The following is a 19,483-nucleotide window of genomic DNA, read 5'->3' as shown; positions in this document are numbered from 1 at the left end:
TTTTTGCTGAATGTAAAGGTTCCTGAATAAACTGCGTTGAGAAGAAGAACTCGTGTTTGTCGTCTTCTGTCTGCTGGTCAGATCGGGGAGCAACACTTACTAAGAGACAGTAATAGACACAATAATGAAGAAACTAGAAGAGTAGAAATAAGAATTAAAAGGGAAGTTATAATTTTTATAGTATACCAAATGAAAGAATAATCCAACAGCATTATTTATCTTAGTATATCAAATATATTGTTACCTTGTGATAAAATGATATTTCAACGGCAAGAAATGCCTTACAACTGTTGAAAGAGACAGAAAATTAATAATGAGGAAGCCAAAAGCAAACTTCTATGAGCTGTTTCCTCTGTAATTATAAATTTTATGATGATGCCTACAAAGTATCATTAATAAAGTATAATAATTTAACATATTGGTGATGTTCCTCTAGTCATTCATGAACACAGTAACAAAGAAGTCCCAGAAAAGAAATGAGTTATTAAGTCTCTAATTCATTTCAATGACATTTATTTTACTTTATGTGTGTACAGTATTTATTGATTATATCAATCCTTCACAAAGACTTCTATCTCCTCCTATATCCCTGATGCCCCTACCAACACATCCTAATATCAACTTTAATTTCCTCTTTCCTTTTCCTTCCTTTCCTTTCCTTTTCTTTCTTTCCTCCTTTCCTTTTTTCCTTCTTCCTTCCTTCCTTCCTTCCTTTCTTCCTTCCTTCCTTCCTGCCTTTTTCTCTTTTGTTCTCTCTTTCTTTTCTTTCCTTCTTTCTTTCTTTCTTTCTTTCTTTCTTTCTTTCTTTCTTTCTTTCTTTCTTTGTCTTCCTCTTTGTTTTGTTTTCTTTCCTCCACTCCTCCCTTCATCCTTCTCTCCCTCCTTCCTCTCTCTGTTATTTATTTACTTATTTATTTAATCCCACAGTGGGTCATGTAGCCCTAACGATCTTCTTACTATGCAGTTGAGGATGCCTTTAACCCATTGGGTCCAGTTATTACTGCACTTGTGGATTCTGATGTGCATGGTTATGGAGCCATCAACTGCACCGTGGGAAACCTGTTGGTCACTGTATTTCCAAAGAAATATATTCTTCCTCATCCATCAGCCACCAGTAGCCCCTCAGCTACTGGTGGGGCCTTATGAGCCCCTCTCCTATCATTGTTGGAATTTTGATTAGTTTGAACTGATGTTGTTGTGGATTTTGAACTTCAATGGCTCCCTAGCCTCAGGACCCAGTGGCGAGGCATAGATATATGATACCTAATTCAGGACTGAGCATCCACAATAACTTGCTCTCAGCCATGAGATTCTGCCAAAACAGCTGTAAAAATAACCAAGCATAACCAAGGTTGGAGGTAGCAGAGATCTACAGGCTCAAGTCATGTTTTTGTCTTCAATATCCCACGTTATTAGGTGTACACTGCTATTTGACTGTGTTCCTGGAGACTTGTATCTTCAATCTTTCCTTAAGAATTATACTGTTGGTTTTTTAAATATGTTTTTTATGGTGTTTATGTTCTTTGCATTGGAACTCACATTACTTAATCTTTTAAAATGTTTTTATCCAGGCATAAATATAACGTTAGGATCACATCTTTCCTCTATTCGTTCCTACCTTATACCACAGCACCTCTATTGCCTCCCACCTTCAAATGCAACCTCTCTCCCCTTTTATTATAATACCAGCGGAGTCCATGTATTGCTGCTACATGCACGGATGTGAGGTCATTGACTGTAGCATAGATAGCCTCTCAATACCCACATTCCTAAAGAAAACTTGCTCTCCCTGTCCTAGAAGACATCGATTGCCAGTAGCTGCTCCTCAGCTATGTGTAAGACTTCATGTCCCATCCCAATCCCCATCTATGTTGGGATTTTGGCTGTTTAAGCTTGTGGCTTCACTTGCTGTGGGTTCATATGGGTAACCTTACTGTCATTGCTGGCATATACTGCTTTATTACCAAGATATATTCCCTCTGGCTCTTACAATAATTCCACTTCTCTCACACGATGATCCCTGAAGCTTGAAATTGGAGTATTTGATATAGACATCCCATTTAGAGTTAAGTACTCCACAATCTTTTATTCTCTGCACATCCACTGCAAAAAGAAGATTCTCTGATAAGAGCTGCATATGCATATATATACATATATATGTGTGTGTGTGTAACAATTAGTTAAATAGTAATAGGCTCTTCATTATGGAATGTAACATAGCCAGTCATATTTGGGGGGAACTCAGTTAATTGTAACAGGCATGAGATCCATCTTGTGGATTTAAATCCAATGAAAAACTTGACTGGTCACCCTCATAACATGTATGTTACTACTGTACCCATGTATACATCCTGCTAGGTCATCATTTGAGTTTATAGTGTTCACAGTTGGGTAAGACTGTTAATGACTTTTGTCCCACAGTAGCAAGTATAGAAGCATCTAGCATTATGAAAGTTAAGTAGTAAAAATGAACCTTCCACATTAGTACCCACTTGATTTTTCCATGTTCTCTTGCTCAGGTATGTGGTGTCTTTAGCAATAGAATCTCACCATTAAGTTCTCGATGGTAATCAAGAGCAATGTGAATAAACTGTAATATTTTAGGATTTGTGGGACCATCCTTACCAACTACTCCAAACAAGGCAACAGATATCTTGTACTAAACCTTTTATTTGATAATCTATGATATCTTGGTCAGGCATTATCCCCCATTATAGGATTAATCTATGTAACTCCCTTTTGTATGTGTATGTATATGTATATGTATATGTATATGTATATGTATATGTATATGTATATACTCTAGGAAGCTTCTAAAATAGTAGGTTTCCACATGGCATTTTCAAATGTCTTTTTTAAAAGATTAATTTTATTATTTATTGACCTGTTTGTGTAGTCTGTATGTGTGTGCATATGCAGAGGCATCAGGGTGCCTGCAGAGCCCAGAAAAGGTTGTTGTGCTCCTGGGAAATGAAGATAAAGGCAGTTATGGCTCACCTGGTGTGGGTGCTAGGAAACAAATACTAGTTTTCTAATTACTCAGCAAGTATTCTTTACTACTGAGCAGCTTATCCAGCCCTCCATAATTCATAATAATACTAGGCAAATAAACTATTCATCTGCTGCTGAAGTAACTCAAAATTATAAATTCCAAAAGACAAAGTTTATATATATATATATCACAGACGTAACCAATAAAAGCAATTAATCTTTTAATAACAATGAAGTGTTGGATTCTTTTGGAAATTGCTCCATCATTTTCTGCAGTAAGAACATAGTATATAGTAGACTGGAGGCATTAGTAAAAGACAACTCTACGAAACTATTTGAACATAAGCTCAGTAATTTGAAGTAAAGTTAAAATGTGGAATATAATATAAATTATTCAAAATCAGATATTTATTTTTAATATTGTATAAACAGCCCACTAATACAATTTGGCAAAGACTGAAAAATGCATCTGAAGAAAGGTAAGGAGAATACAAATCACAACATGTATTATATTTGCTTATAACAAGGAAATATATGCTTAAATATTTCATTAGTATGTTTAACGACAATCACAAATGGAATCTAGAGAAGGAAAATTTTGGCCTACCTATTGTTACAGATAATAAATACAGATGAATTTTTATCTAAATTGGTAACACTGAAAAGGAAAGCAAGATAAGTAAAGTAATGTACAAAACATTCTTTGGAAATAAAAATATGAATTAAACTATGATGCAACTATTTATTACTCTGTTAAAAATTAATTCTACCACATGAAAAAATAAATAAATAAAAGTGGCAAATCAGAAAATTTATACACTACAGAAGCACTACAATAATTGCAGAAGCAAAAAACTGGCGTTTTATTATTCAAAAAGATAGAAAATATGGAAACTGACAGTAAGTATTGACTTTTAACCTCCATGTGCACACCGTAGCATGTATGTACCCACATTCCTACAAAGATATATGCATTCACTACTGAATGTGCACAAAGCTTGGAAGTAATTAAAGTGATATAAAGTAATAACCCTGATTGTTGGTTCAAATCTACAAACAAATGAAGTTTTTACTTGTAGAATGAAGGGGATTACAATTACATGAGGGAGGGATATGCATTTATTTCTGGTAATATAATCAAACTGAGAATATTACAAGCAATAATACAAAATAAGAATGAATAAGAATAAGTTAAGTATAGTGGTTCAGGCATGATTCCAGCATTTTGGCTGCTGGACAGGCAGGATGATTGTGGGTACTAGCACAGGCAGGACTATATAAGAAGACCATGACAGACCACTGTAAGCAATAACCATTCTGCTGTCTTTACCATTTTATTCTTTGCAAAGGATTGCTCTTCACAATGCATGCAATGTGGGTTATATATTTCACTTTTTCTTTGATAGTCACTATCCATGAAAGGTCTATTTTAGTTTTCATTTAAAACTTCATCGTATGGAAGCTATGCTTTATCCACTTTCAGCTTTTTTTGAAATATTTTATTGGATATTTTATTTATTCACTTTTCAAATGTTATCTCCTTTCCCGGTTTTCCCTCCAGAAACTCCCTATCCCATGTTTCCTTCCCCTTCTTCTGTGAAGGTGCTCACCCACTCCCCTACCCACTCCTGTCTCCCTGTCTTAGCATTCCCCTACACTGGAGCATTGAGCCTTCCCATGACCAAGTGCCTCCCCTCCCATTGATGCCTGACAAGGCCATCCTCTGCTACAAATGCAGCTAGAGCCATGGGTCCCTCCATGTGTATTCATTGGTTGGTGGTTTAGTCCCTGGGAGCTCTGATGGGTCTGCTTGGTTGATATTGTTGTTCTTCCTATGGGGTGCAAACCCCTTCAGCTTCTTCAGTCCTTTCTCTAACTCCTCCGTTTGGGACCCCATGGTTTTTTTTTCCATTTTTCCGTAGCCTGGAATTAAATTACCTTTCCTAATTGTTCCTCAGGGCTAAAAGAGAAAATAACATGTATAATGTGAGACAGACTAAAAGTCTTATCACAGAATTGTTCTTCAGAAGTATGCTTCCTCTCACATTCCAGCACAGACAACACTGCTGTGGGCTTTCTTGCTCCAAAGATTAGCATTAGATCTAAGCTTTCAGAATAACCCCGAGTCATGCACAGCCATTTGTATTCAGAGAGTCATTTATGCTCTTGTACAGAATTCTATTAGTAATTATCATGCAATAAAAAATGAACAGTACAAATGGCATTCAACTGGGTGAACCTAGTAGCAGGAAGCACAAGGATTGTGGAAATTAAAAATGAGGGTCTTTTCCCTCTGGATGACTGCTTTGCATGTTCTGTGTAGACCCACCACACTGTCTCACCGAGGACTATCTTTCGAAATTCATTTGACTTGGGTTCTTTGGTGATTTTGTTTTCTTTACATAATGCATCTTTTTTCCTCTTACACATTTTATGCAACAACTGCATACCATTCTGTGTATGTACTTAAGTGCTCTATATTAGAAGGAAATTGTAATGAGATTTTATTATGTATCACAATATATTGTATTATGTTTGTTTTCAATGCCCACAACAGCAAATCTCCTCTCTAAGCATAGAGAGACAGGGAGAAAAAGCACAAGAATGGAATTGTCTTTGCAATGAAGTCATTTGCCCAACTAATGACAGAGCCATAGTTTTAGATTGGAATGCATTCTTTAGGTTTTGTTTTATGTTGTATCTGTTTGGTGCTTATCTTTGTTGATGCATGTGGGCATTGGAATGTTAACACTAATCATTTTTTTATACTGTCCATGTCATTGTCATATATTCAGTGTTGGAATTTTAATGATTAAGAACTTTCTTGTATGTCCTATTCAATTCTGGACTTCTTGTTTGTTTCTCTTAAAATGCCTGATTTCCTAAACTCCTTTATAACATTTAATCATGTGACAAAGCATATACCAATAACATAGAAAATAATATGTGATGTGCCACATTTCTCTTCTCCTCTTCTAGCATAAAGAGTGGTTTTGCGGCCTAGAATAGCCAATGTGTGATTATGAGCCATCAGCAAGGACAAAAAAGAAACCTGCCAAGGATCATAAGGCAGAAGGCTGCAGAAAATTGGATCCCTAATGGCATGGCTGAGCTTCAACAATCCTTATCTCCTGGCACATTATGCGGAGAAAAGAACTCTTTATTTCTCTTAGAAACAGTTGGTTAGCTTTTCTGTTATTTGCAGACAAAAATATTCCACAGTGCTTGTCTGCTTCTTTACTTTGATGTAGACTCCACAATACCTATCAATGCTGCTGCTGCTGCTGCTGTTGCTGCTGCAGCTCACTGTGGCTTCCTCCTCACTCATGAATTCACAATGCATGAATCCAAGGGATTGTTCTTAATTGTTTTAATTTGTTAAAGTCCTTGTTTGTAGTGACACACAGCAACCAGTTTTTTACATCTTGTCTCTTCAGATTATTTTTAGCAGGAAGCTCAAGATTGTTCCAGTAACGAATAAGACCACCTGAGGGGCCTTTTTTGCCAACTCCTGTGTTCATTCTTATCAGAACACTCTTCCACCCAACTTCAGTGTGTCACCTGTGACATTTCTGTCCTCATCCATTTGCAAAGGTAGCCAAATGAATGCCCTTCATCATCTCACTAATCTGTACCTCATCCTTGGTCAATGCTCTCATTGCATCCTTTGGGTCTTTCATGACATCAACTTTTCCTCGACATGTCACACTGACTAAGCGTTGGTGTCACATCTTCTACTGGTGTCTCATGTTTAGCATCATGGTTATCATTACTATATCACTATATTAACAATATTAATCTTTACCATCTTTATTTTTTATTTCTGTATATACAATGAAATGAATGGCATTTACCAGATACCCAATAAATATTTGAAAAACTGAATGGAGAAGTGAATTGCAACTGAAATTGATTATAACAGTGCACGTTGTTGACTGCTTACATCAACAGTGTGTTTTTCAATCACTTTTGTCAAACTCTCAAAGTAAGTTTACTGTTACTTTGTTACTCTTTTCTTCTTAATATGTTATCTTCTTGCAGAGGTATAGGTGACACAAGTACTATTCTACCCATGGATCAGATGCAACAAGAGGAGACAAGCCTTACATATAATAGTAGCATTAAATTTAAAACATAGACTTCCAGTTTTACTACTGCATATTTTGTCTGCTACACAAAATGTTCCTTGCAGAGGACTATATGAAATGCTCTCTTAATTAATGTGTCACATCCACTCTTTGTTGAAAAGGTTGCTAAAGGTTTCATATTTAATAGTGATATTCTTCAATAGCTGAAATATTTAGCTAGTCTTATCTGGTTGGTGGATGTGGGACTGCGTAAGGGTATCCTGGGTCATGGTTGAGCAGGTGCCTAGAACCCCGAGACTCTGCAGACTCTGCGTGGGATTCTGCGTGAGAACCAGCAGGAGTTTGGCGCCCCCCCCCAATCCAGGATCCTGAAAAGCAGTACGGTCTCCATAGAATTACATTGTTCAGTCACATAGGCCAGGCTATAGGCCTCAGGCCCTAGGGATTTACATACTAATGAAGGCCAGAGGGCAGAGCAAATTAAGCATGCCTCCCCCAGATCCTCCCCCAATCCTCCCCCTTTCTCCCTCCCTATATAGCTCAGGACTGCCCTGAGTTTTCCGGGGTATGCCTAGATCCATCTATCATATGCCATGACAATAAACCTTTTTGGAACCAAGGACTTCCTCGTGTCATTGGGGCCTGCCACCGCCAAGGCCTCCAGGATGCTGGAATCATTGGATTCCTCCAAAATGTGGGACCAGCCACAGCGTGGAAGCCCCTCTGGGGCCCCACCGCTGTGGCGGCCTCAAAATTTTGCCCACAGGTGGACATATAAGCTGTAATGATTTTGTTATTCAATATACATATTATTGGAGGGCAACAAAATCTATTTAGCTTCCTAATATCTTGCTGTTAGAAAAATGAATACACATATTATCACTCTATTAGATGGTATTTCTTGCCTATGTCAGTGTGATATAATATTCTACAGTGTTTGAGGTTTAATATTTTTTGTTTTGTTTTATATTGTTTTTGTTGTTTGTTTTCCTTACTGTTTATATCTACTCTCCTCTTCTTTTTCTTTTCCTTTTTAAAATATTGGATATTTTCTTTATTTACATTTCAAATGTTATCCCCTTTCCCAATTTCCCCTCCAGAAGCCCCCTATACCGTTCCTCCTCCCCTGCTTTGATGAGGGTGTTCCCCAAATAACCCACCCACTCCTGCCTTCCTGCCCTCGAATTCCCCTACACTGGGACATCAACTTCACAGGACCAAGGGCCTCTCCTCCCATTGATGCCTGATGAGGCCATCCTCTGTTACATATGCAGCTGGAGCCATGAGTCCTTCCATGGTTGGTAGTTTAGTCCCTGGGAGCTTTGTGGGGGAGGGGTCTGGTTGGTTGATATTATTGTTCTTCTAAGGAGTTGCATACCCCTTAGCTCCTTCAGTCATTTCTCTAACTCCTTCATTTGGGACCCCATTGGGGACCCCGTACTCTTCTCAACTTTATGAGTTTTTTAACTGAAGTATTTTGAGGATTTCATTCTTGCATATTATATTTACATTATATTCCTACCCTTTCCCTTGCCAAGTTTTTCCATGCTCCCCACAAATCCTTCTCAGAGTCATTGCTTCTTTTGCTATAATTATTATTGTTACACGTATGTAGTGAATTGATTTAGTCTTGCTTTATGTACAAGTATTTATGGTTGTTCGGTTGGGATTGAAGAACTTATCAGGGTGGTTGGCCTTAGAGAAACTCTTGATTCTCTGTCTCCCATCAAAGATTTCATGTGGTTCTTCACTTAAGGGTAGGACCTTGTATAATTACCCCCAACCATATCAGCATTAAGTTATTATAGGTCTTGTTTGGGCAACCATATTGTTTATATTTCTAAGGTTGATCATCTCAGCCATATCTACAGCATACTATGTAACAGTAGGTATCTTGGCCAAATGGCTTCTACAGTCTTTCTGCCTTCTCTTCTGCTATGTTTCCTGGGGTATAACTGTAAAAACTGCATTGTAGGTATATCAACTGGGGCCAATAATCCAGCCACCTGTTCTATGAATTTTGACTACATGAAGACTTAAGTAGTACCCTCCATTTGTTCCATGAGGAAGCTTCTTTAATGATCAGTGAGAACTACACTTATCTGTGGGAATATGGTATGTATTTAGAATACAGTTGCAAATTCTATTGGTTCAGGAAAATGTCAGTAATCTGTGGCTTCTCCAGTTTGGCATAGTTTAGATTTACAACACTAAGCATGAATTCTTTTATATTGACACTAATTAGACAACTGTTGGTTACTCCGAAGATATAAGTGCAGTTGTCACTCTCTAGGAGACATTGTATCAGGCTGGCTATTGTTGATATTTTTATGCTTTACAGTGGGGTAGAGCTGTTGATTGCTTTTTTCCCCCTTGGTAGCTTACATAGCACTTTCTGATACTATGAGAGCTAGTCCTCAGGGAGGAGGCTTCTATATCATCTCCAGCTAGATTATTCCATGTCTTATGTTTGAAGTATGTGGTATCCTCATCATGAGTTTTTTTTCTTTCAAGCTCTGAGAGGCAAACAAGGGCAATACCAATAGTCTGTACTGCTTTGAGTCTCTTGAACCCATATGATCAAAAATTCAAAGGGATATTTCCTATGGCTGGCACTGGGGTTTTTGTTAGATAGTCTATAGCTCCTGCAGAGAAACCTTATCTTCCACTGTGGCATAATTATATATGTGTATGCACAAATTAGGCATGCATTTTAAGTAGGCTTAAAAATAATGTTTTCTATGGCTTTTGAAAATCTTCAATGTTATTTCTCTCTTCCTCTTCCCTCTTCCCCTCTTCCTCCTTCACTACTCCTTTCCCCTCGTGTTAGCAGCTGAATCCTTAGATTTGAATATGTAAACTGAAATAACTGCGGAATCCAGGAAAAGAGCAAGGGACTATTAGCTCTAGAAGGATAGGGAGACAGGGCAGAGGCGCCATTCCAGTTTTGTAGAGACAAATGCTAAGAATTTTGTGAAGTGCACCTGTCTCACCAAAATCTAGAATCATGTAGGGATCATAGTACAATATCAATAAATTTGGTTGGCTATGTAATAAATGATTAAAAAGCACTCAAAAGATCCAATGCAAAATACATGATCAACATGCTCATCTGTGGAACCAAGTAAGACATACATTTCTGTTTAAATGGTGAAGATATTGAAAGACATTACAATCCTTTTGGTATCTTTGCTTTTTCTTTTTTTTTCTTGATATTTTATTTATTTACATTTCAGATGCCATTCCCCTTCCCCATTCCTCCCCCCATCAATCTCTTATCCCATCCCTCCTCCTTCTTTTTTGCCTATACAGTGTTTAAATTACATGCAAGTATTAAGGTCAGTTCTAGGTTGATGAACTAGTAAAACAATAGACGCAAATAGTCAAGGAACAAGCAAGACAATAAACCCAGATAGTCAAAGACCATGCATAACAATAAACAGTCCCATGATCACTCCTGTGATCACTGTTTCTAAGGGCTTATCAGGATGACCAAAATATCTGAGCCTACTTTCCTGTCCTAGCCCAAAGTCATTTTCATGCCTGAAGCCGACTTCATTGTTCTAGCTTAAGATTTAGATTCCTGCCTGAAATTTCTTCTTTGTTCAAGGCTAGGATTTAGATTTCTACCTGAAATTACTTCTTTGTTCCATCCTAGTGTCAGACTCCTGCCTGTAGTCCATTTCCTTGTCCTTGGCCTATGTCAGATTCCTTCTAAGCAGCCCATTTTCCTGTCCTTGGTCAATGTCAGATTCCTGCCCAAAAGAATTCCACATCTCCCCCTTGTTATTGCATAAACCAGACTGAGCCTGTCTTAGGTAATTCTGACAAGAAAGCCTTCCTTACCCTTTGTGGGATATGCATTATCATAAGCAATGCATTTCTGTCTTATGTAATGGCCCGTTCTGCTGCTCTGGTCCATGGGTCAGGGCCTAGCAAGAGAGACAGTGGGGATGGAGACTTGAAGAATGGAAACAAGACAGGGAGTCTGATCAAGTCTCTTCAAGTCTCGCCTCAAGTCTTGCCTCAAGTCTCACCTCAAGTCTTGCCTTTATTGAAAGGAAATCATGGGTGTATATATAAACACAAGCAGGGGAACGCAGCTGAAGACACTTTACCACGTGCACCCTGCAGCTGGGGGCAATAAACAACAAAACAGGATATGTAAGAAAAGCAAGATAATTATCAGAGTGTTCTCAGCTGTTGTAGCCTGTTGAAAACAAGTCTCTTGTCAGGGTATATGGCTCGAGATGGCTGCAAGGATGATAGCTGCTTTCTGTTCAGAGTTGGCTCCCAACAGTCTTAGGGTGGTAAGGCTTTTTGCAGAATCGTACCCATCCTTGGCTTGCCAGCCTATTAAATTAATAACCCTGTCTGGGAGTCCATTTTCAGTTACAAGTCATGTACTTTGGCTGCCAGTCTGTTGATTTAGTTAGAGACAAGCTTTAACATGATTGGCAGGAATAAAATATTCCCAGGACAAGAAGGGCTAGCAGGATTAAGCTATATATACCATTCCTGAGGCTTGACCAAAATGGAAATACTGACCTCAGGTCCCGGATAATTTTATCGGCATTATCTGCAGCATCAAAGCTCAACAGAAAAGAATTCTTTAAATCACTATGCAAAGTTAAAACACCCAGAGATGTGTTAGGATTATGCCAAATAGCCTACAGGTGTCTTTAAACTTTTTTCTAATTATAGTGACAATCATTGTAAATTTTAGAAGTAACACTACTCCAATGATATATGTCATGACACTTGACATGTCTTTTAACTCTTGAACCCTGAATCTCCTTCAGATCATTTGAATAGGTTATAGAGCATCAATCTGTTGTTCCAGACACCTATATAAATCCTTTCATATACTCAATACATTAGTAACATTTATTTGTTAGATGGTTAACAAAAATAGCTTGTCTTAATTCCTTGTGTCAATGCTACTGCAGAAGCAATGGTGCTAGCAATTAATGAAGTTAAAGCTGATCTTTGCTTTTTCAATATATTATATATCCATTTCACTAACATTCATACTGACTATTTTCTTCTATATCCTCAATAGTCAGTCCATGTTCCATGAACCAGGAATGGAGTTACCATCAGAATTGTAGAAGTTTGTTCTCAGTTCACAATTGGATAATGGGTTGTTATCACCAGTGGATAACAATAGTGGAGAATGTATACATGCACATGTTTGGAAAGTCCTAAACTCAATCAATAAATGTTTGAAAATAAAAAAAGCAAGATAACCCGGTAACTGCCTTTTATAAATGTGGTTTGCAAGAGGACTCTAGACTGGAATAGGCAGTAACAATAGACCCCTCTGTGTGCACACAATTTCTTGGAATCTAGACTACCATTATCTCCTAACTATGTGGATGAAGATGGTTTTCACCAGTCATTGTAATGACTGTTATCTTTTAATAATAAATAATAGTGACATCATCAGCTGTATTGTTTCTATGCTTAATACTTGAAATCCATTCTACTTACAGGCTGAATTTATAGAACAGTTGACGTATTCAATATGTTTACTTCTAAATGCTTTTCTTTTCTAATGTTCTTTTCCATATATTAAAAATACAATGTACTATGTATAGAAAATTTCTATAAAGCTTTATGATATCTTCCATAAAGATGTTCCAAAATCATGCAAAGAATGCTGAGCAAGCCTGAAAAGTGAAGGCTACATTTTCTGGTTCTCTTATTTTCACCTAAATACCCATAAAATTACTTACATAAAAATGTCAATTTCCAGATCCATGGGTGATTGGGTAGTGACAAGGAGGAAATTAGAGAAGTCAATTTGCATATATTATTTGCAACTGAGACCTTTGTTTGACATCTCTAATAGCTCCCTCAGTGTCCCCAGGTGTGCTAGCTGAACAGAAAGGGTAAATGGAGGGACAGGAGCTATGATAGCTCCCACCTGCTCTGCCTCTGTTTCAGCAGGACTCCATGATTATGCTTTTTTAAAAGACAAAGAAGATAGGAAACAGCTGTTTTGAAACATTTAAAACTGCATCCACCCTTGACAAACAGAACAGATTTCTGAAGTGCTTTTTTGGTACCAAATAAAAAGGTCTTTTGAAATCAGAAAGAACAAGTTAGTTTTACTCAATTCTTTTTTGGTACTCATGCCTTTTCAAGCATTCTCTATTCTCCATAAATCAAGTCGAGGAAATTCATTGCTTATGAAGAGTAGAATGAATAGCACTTAAAAGTTGCGAAGAAAGCAACCAGTGTGAATGCTTTTCAGCCCAGCAGGCTCGGGTTCACTAGTTCTGGCTAAAAGGAGAAAGTGGTCTACATTAGAGAAAAGCCTCCTCAGTTTCTGAACTGTATCCCAAAAGTTACCATGGACAAGTGACTCTTGCTTGAAGCCTCATCTGCTCTTTCTCTTATATGAAGTCAAGACTCTTCATCATGGTATGGCACTGTACAATGAAAGACATAGCTGGGAGCCTTTCATCTTTACTTTTGCTTTCATTTTATTACAAAAAAGGAGCCTCCAGCTCTTTTTAGGGTCCTTCTTTCCTTTATAACCAAAAAGAGATTGTCGCCTGCACAGCCATTATGACACAGCAATGAATGAAATGATGCAACAAGTCACAACTCATCTCTTTAGTTCCTCCAACAGTCAGTAGAAAAAGTGCCATAGAAATCCATGTACTTTGAATTCCTTGTAAGTTTTAGTATTAAAAAGTCACAAATAAAAAAATTGCACAGCAAAATAAGCTAGTCCAAAGACTATACAACTCAATGAACCTCCATAAACTTAGAGCAGTCATTGGAATTTATAATAAATGTACAATTGGCACTGAAGTAATTAATTATGTTGCCTACAATGTAAATAATTATGTTGATCATTATTAGCCTGCACTTGAAAATGGATTAGGGACAAGAAAATATTCAAATAGATATAGTGCTGTACCTGGGGACATACATTTGGGATTTGTCCAGGCTAAAGTTAGTTTTAGTTGAAGTTGTATTATTATCATTATTTTTATTATTTTATTGTTATTATTATTATTATTATTATTATTATTTTTATTATTTAGGGCATGGGAGCACTGGTTTGAAAATTTCCAGATGGTTTCTAGTCATGACACCTCTTAATAATTTTATCATTCAAATGTACTTTGAAATTAATGATGTACAGTCAAGCACTGCCCACAACTCTAAAAGGATGAATATGATTAAATAGAACATTTTGTATACCTGTCAAGGATGATGACTAAATTGACTAATAGATGTCTGTTATAAATATGCCCCTTTAAAAGAAACTTATGGCTTTCCCTGAATATATTGCTCACAAACACTTCTGCCCACTTTTCTTTCCATGAGAAGTAGAATTAAGAACCAGCAACTGCACATGATGCTTTTGTATTTGTTGGAATAGAAGTCACCTGGCAAAAAAACAAAACCATACACTTTTATCCAAATGAACTTTAAAAAGCAAATAAAGCATGTGTCAAAGTTTAACAAAAAGGTACAATGGTTATATACAATTACAATAGTGTAGTCACAGAAATTAGAAATGCTATATAATAAATGTTATAGCATTTAAAGCTACATGGTTCTCTATAAAGCTATGACAAAGTTCCAATCATAAACTAAGGTGAAAACCAGCACTTTGAATTCCAGAAAGTTTGTACTTTAAGGGGCTTCAGAGCACAGTATTTTAAGGATGATCTGCAGGGACCAGAAGTCCATGTAAAACAAATGGTTTGCCATCCCACATCTTTCTCTTCATTACTTTTTACTTTTGCTGTGGTAACTGTTTAATATGCTGTTAGATTAAGAATACACAGCAAATTAGGAATAAAGCAGATAGACCTGAGGGTGTGGTGTTTTATGAAGAATTTTCTGAGAATAGTTTCAGCTAATATAATATGAAAAGACTTGTGCAAATAATAATGGAAAGCTTGGGGAAGAAATTGAAAGGAAATTCAGTGACGTAAATGTGTGATGTTTGTAATGTGAGAAATGAGTTTAGCATGTATAGCACTGCACTTGAACAAACTATCATCATTTTGGAAGAGGGAACCTAGGAAGAAAAAAAAGCTTCCATCAGATTGGCCTGTGGGGTAGTATGTGGTGCATTTTTTTCATTGATGATTTATGTGGCAGGAACCAGCTTACAGTTAGCACAGTTAGTGCCACCCCTGGCTTGATGGTGTTAGTTACTATAAGAAAGTAGGCTGAGCAAGCTGTGGAAAGCAAGCTGATAAGGCTAGGTCCTCCAAGACTTCTGTTTCAGTCTCTGCCCTTTTGAGTTTCTGCACTGGCATCCCCTACACTTTGATGTCAAACTGTAAGCTAAAATAAACCCTTTCCTCCCCAGATTGCTTTTGATCATGGCATTTCACCTGAGCAATAAACCTCAAGACATTATATTTAAGCAAAATAGAGTCTGATGAAAAAAAAAAACAGAAAACAGTTTTAGAGACACCTAGTAGAATGGGCAAAAAGCAGATTGTAGGCATTTTAGAACTCTTTCTCTTGGTTACATTTGGTAAAAGGAGATAGAAATATGAGGTTAAATGTATAAATGGCTCTACACTCCTGGGGTCCCATATTCTAAAAGTGAAAGACACAGAGAGTCATTGGAATGCATGCAAAGTACTGTTTGTTTCCTGTCAATTAATTCAGTTTCCAAGGACACAGAATGGGTGTCAAGTTTCCTGAGGCACTCAGAAGGGTAAGTTAGAGCACCTGAAATACTTGGAAGGAAATCAGATCTCTCTTAGGAACTAGAAGCTGTCCAGGAAGTATCCTGGGGTGCCTAAGTGCTTTATTTAAATGTACAAAGGCAAAAGAAAGCATTGCAAATTAAACTTGTGAGGTATATTGAAAAAAGAAAAAAGGCAAAAGGCATTCATTGGTGCCAAGCCCAGGGCTTGAATGTTGAGCTTGAAGAAGGGTTTATTTAATCTCCTTTTAGACGGGGAGTGATAAGGCCTGCTTATGGAACCTTTGTCTTGATTTACTACCTGGAAAGGGCCTGGTGTCTATTGCAGGGGCAGTAAATCCTTCTTACTATTTCCACCTAAAAAACTTCGGTTCTTTTAACAATAGATACAGGATTTTTTTTTCTTCTCTTTTTTTCTCAGAATTTGTCCAGAATCTAAGACAAAGAAAAAGCAGCATGAATAGTGGCTAAAAAAAAAAAAAAATGAACAAATCAGAACAGATACAGTCTCTTTTAAGTTCCAGATCACCCCATGAATGGAGGGAAAAGAACTGGATCAAGATAAGGGTACTGAGAGAAAAAAAAAGGATACCATCAAGATTCTTGAGTGATAAGGGGTTGGGTTGTTATTCTTTAACCTGTGAGGGAGGAGGTGGAGTCAGAGATAGCTCCCAGGAGGATACTAAATGAGAAGACAACTTTGAGCCATAGTCACTCCAACAGGATAACTAGGAGGAAAGGGTTTGGCTGCATAAACAAGAGAGAAATGAAGTCAACTTGGTAACTGCGAAATGTCTACAGCCCAATTCAATGAGAAATGCAGTCCATTGCAGCAAAATGAGTCAAGCAACAATATATTGTCAGTACCTGACCTTCTCAGTACTTTTCTTCTCTCTCTCTCTCAATCTCTCTCTCTCTCTCAATCCCCCCCCACCCCGCTCTTTCTCTCAGTTATAATCTGGTACAGGGAGTATGATGAGGAAGGGTAGTAGGGTAGATGTAGTAAAAATGTATGACAGACTAGATTAAATTTTAAAAGGCCAAAATAAGATCTTTTGAGAAAAAGCTCTTGATTTCATATAGAGTTTAAGAGACTTGTGGGAGACCAGTGTTGCTACATACTGGTATTTATAGAAAAACAGGACAACAGTGTAACAGATTTCATAGCCTGGGTGTTTTACTACTAAAGAATTGCCTAACTTAAATCTATTAAAAGTCCCTACTCTTAAAACCTCATCATGGAGACTTCCGGTTTGGGACCAAGCCTAGAGCAGGTCGCAGGCAGCAGCTCCGTACCCAACCGCAGAAAACCAAGAAAAACAGGGACTCCCAGGAGCTTGAACTCACGCAGCATCCCAGGTAAGGAAAAAGCAGCACTCACCCCAAACAGGGAGCAACAGGGACCCACTGGGACCCAGGAATTCGCTCCTGGCCTGGAGCGGGCTCCATCCGGTCGGGGCCCGAGCACTCGCGGATCCCGGGAGGCAGCTCTGCACCCAATCTCGCAGACTCCAGAGGAAGCGGGGCTCGCAGGACCTCTGTGCCAAGTAGGGTCTTGGGCTAGGAGGTGGCAGTGCTTGCCCCCGAACAGGGAGTGGCTAGGACCCACTGGGACCCAGGAGTTCACTCCTGGGCCCAGAGCGTGGGTTCCTTCCGGTCTGTGCCAGAGCAGATCCCGGGAGTCAGCTCTGCACCCAATCTCACAGAACCTAGAGGGAGCGGGGCTCTCCGTGGCTCAAGCTAGCTCAAGCAGTTTCTTAGGCTAGGAGGTGGCAGTGCTCGCCCCCAATCAGGGAACAACTGGGACCCACTGGGACCCACTGGGACCCACTGGGACTCATTGGGATCCAGGAATCCGCTCCTGACCCGGAGTCCTGGCCCCTTCCGGTTTCCACCTGAGCACTGAGCACATCTTGGGCCTCATCTCTAACTCAAGCAGCAAAACCCATCCCAAACAGTTCTGACACAACCTAGATAATAGGAAAGACAGGCCCCAGTCAGAGACAGCTCTGATAGCACAAAGGTGATCCAGATGGCGAAAGGCAAGCGCAAGAACACAAGCACCAGCAACCCAAGGTACTTGCCATTATCAGAACCTAGTTCTCCCACATTAGAAAGTCCTGAACTCCCCATATCACCAGGAAAACAAGAACCAGATCTAAAATCATTTCTAATGATGATGCTAGAGGACTACAAGAAGGAAGTAAATAACACTATCAAAAAACTTGAGGAGAACACAGGAAAACAGGATGAAGTCCTTAAAGAAACACAAAAATCCTTTAAAGAATTACAAGAAAACACAAACAAACAGATGAAGGAATTGAACAAAACCATCCAGGACATAAAAATGGAAGTGGAAACAATAAAGAAATCACAAAGGGAGACTATTCTGGAGATAGAAAACCTAAAAAAGAAATCAGGAGTCATAGACACAAGCATCACCAACAGAATACAAGAGATAGAAGAAAGAATCTCAGGTGCAGAAGATACCTTAGAAAATATTGACACAACTATCAAAGAAAATGCAAAATGCAAAAAGTTGCTATCTCAAAATATCCAGGAAATCCAGGACGCAATGAGAAGACCAAACCTAAGGATAATAGGTATAGATGAGAGTGAAGATTCCCAACTTAAAGGGCCAGTAAATATCTTCAACAAAATTATTGAGGAAAACTTCCCTAACCTAAGGAATGAGATGCCCATAATCACACAAGAAGCCTACAGAACGCCAAACAGACTAGATCAAAAAAGAAATACCTCCCGTCACATAATAATCAAGACTCAAAATGTACAAAACAAAGACAGAATTTTAAAAGCAGTAAGGGAAAAAGGCCAAATAACATGTAAAGGCAAACCTATCAGAATTACACCTGACTTCTCACCAGATACTATAAAAGCCAGAAGATCCTGGACAAATATCATACAAACCCTAAGAGAACATAAATGCCAGCCCAAGCTACTTTACCCAGCAAAACTCTCAATTACCATAGACCCAGCAAAACTCTCAATTACCATAGAGAAACTAAGATATTCCATGACAAAACTGAATTTACACAGTATCTTCCCACAAATCCAGCTTTACAAAGGATAATAGCAGGAAAGCTCCAATACAAGGAGGGCAATCATACCCCAGAAAGAGCAAGAAAATAATCCTTTTCCATCAAACCCAAAAGAAGATAACCACACAAATGATGTCTCCACTATTAGCAAAAATGACAGGAAGCAAGAACACCCTCTCCTTAATATCTCTTAACATCAATGGACTCAATTCCCCAATAAAAAGGCATAGGCTAACGGACTGGATACACAAACAGGACCCAGCTTTTTGCTGCTTACAGGAAACCCACCTCAGTGACAAAGACAGACACTACCTTAGAGTAAAAGGTTGGAAAACAATTTTTCAAGCAAATGGCACTAAGAAACAAGCGGGAGTAGCCATTCTAATATCGAATAAAATCAACTTTCAACTTAAAACTATCAAAAAGGATAAGGAAGGGCATTTCATACTTGTCAAAGGAAAAGTCAACCAACATGAACTCTCAATTCTGAATATCTATGCGCCAAATACAAGAGCATCGAATTTCATAAAAGAAACCTTACTAAAGCTCAAAACACACATTGCACCTCACATAACAATAGTGGGAGACTTCAACACCCCACTCTCAGCAATTGATAAATCATGGAAACAGAAACTAAATAGAGATACAGT

Source organism: Grammomys surdaster, unplaced genomic scaffold, assembly GCF_004785775.1.
Source record: "Grammomys surdaster isolate TR1022 unplaced genomic scaffold, NIH_TR_1.0 215, whole genome shotgun sequence".
NCBI classification, from domain to species: Eukaryota; Metazoa; Chordata; class Mammalia; order Rodentia; family Muridae; genus Grammomys; species Grammomys surdaster.
Note: the sequence above shows the minus strand (reverse complement) of the source record.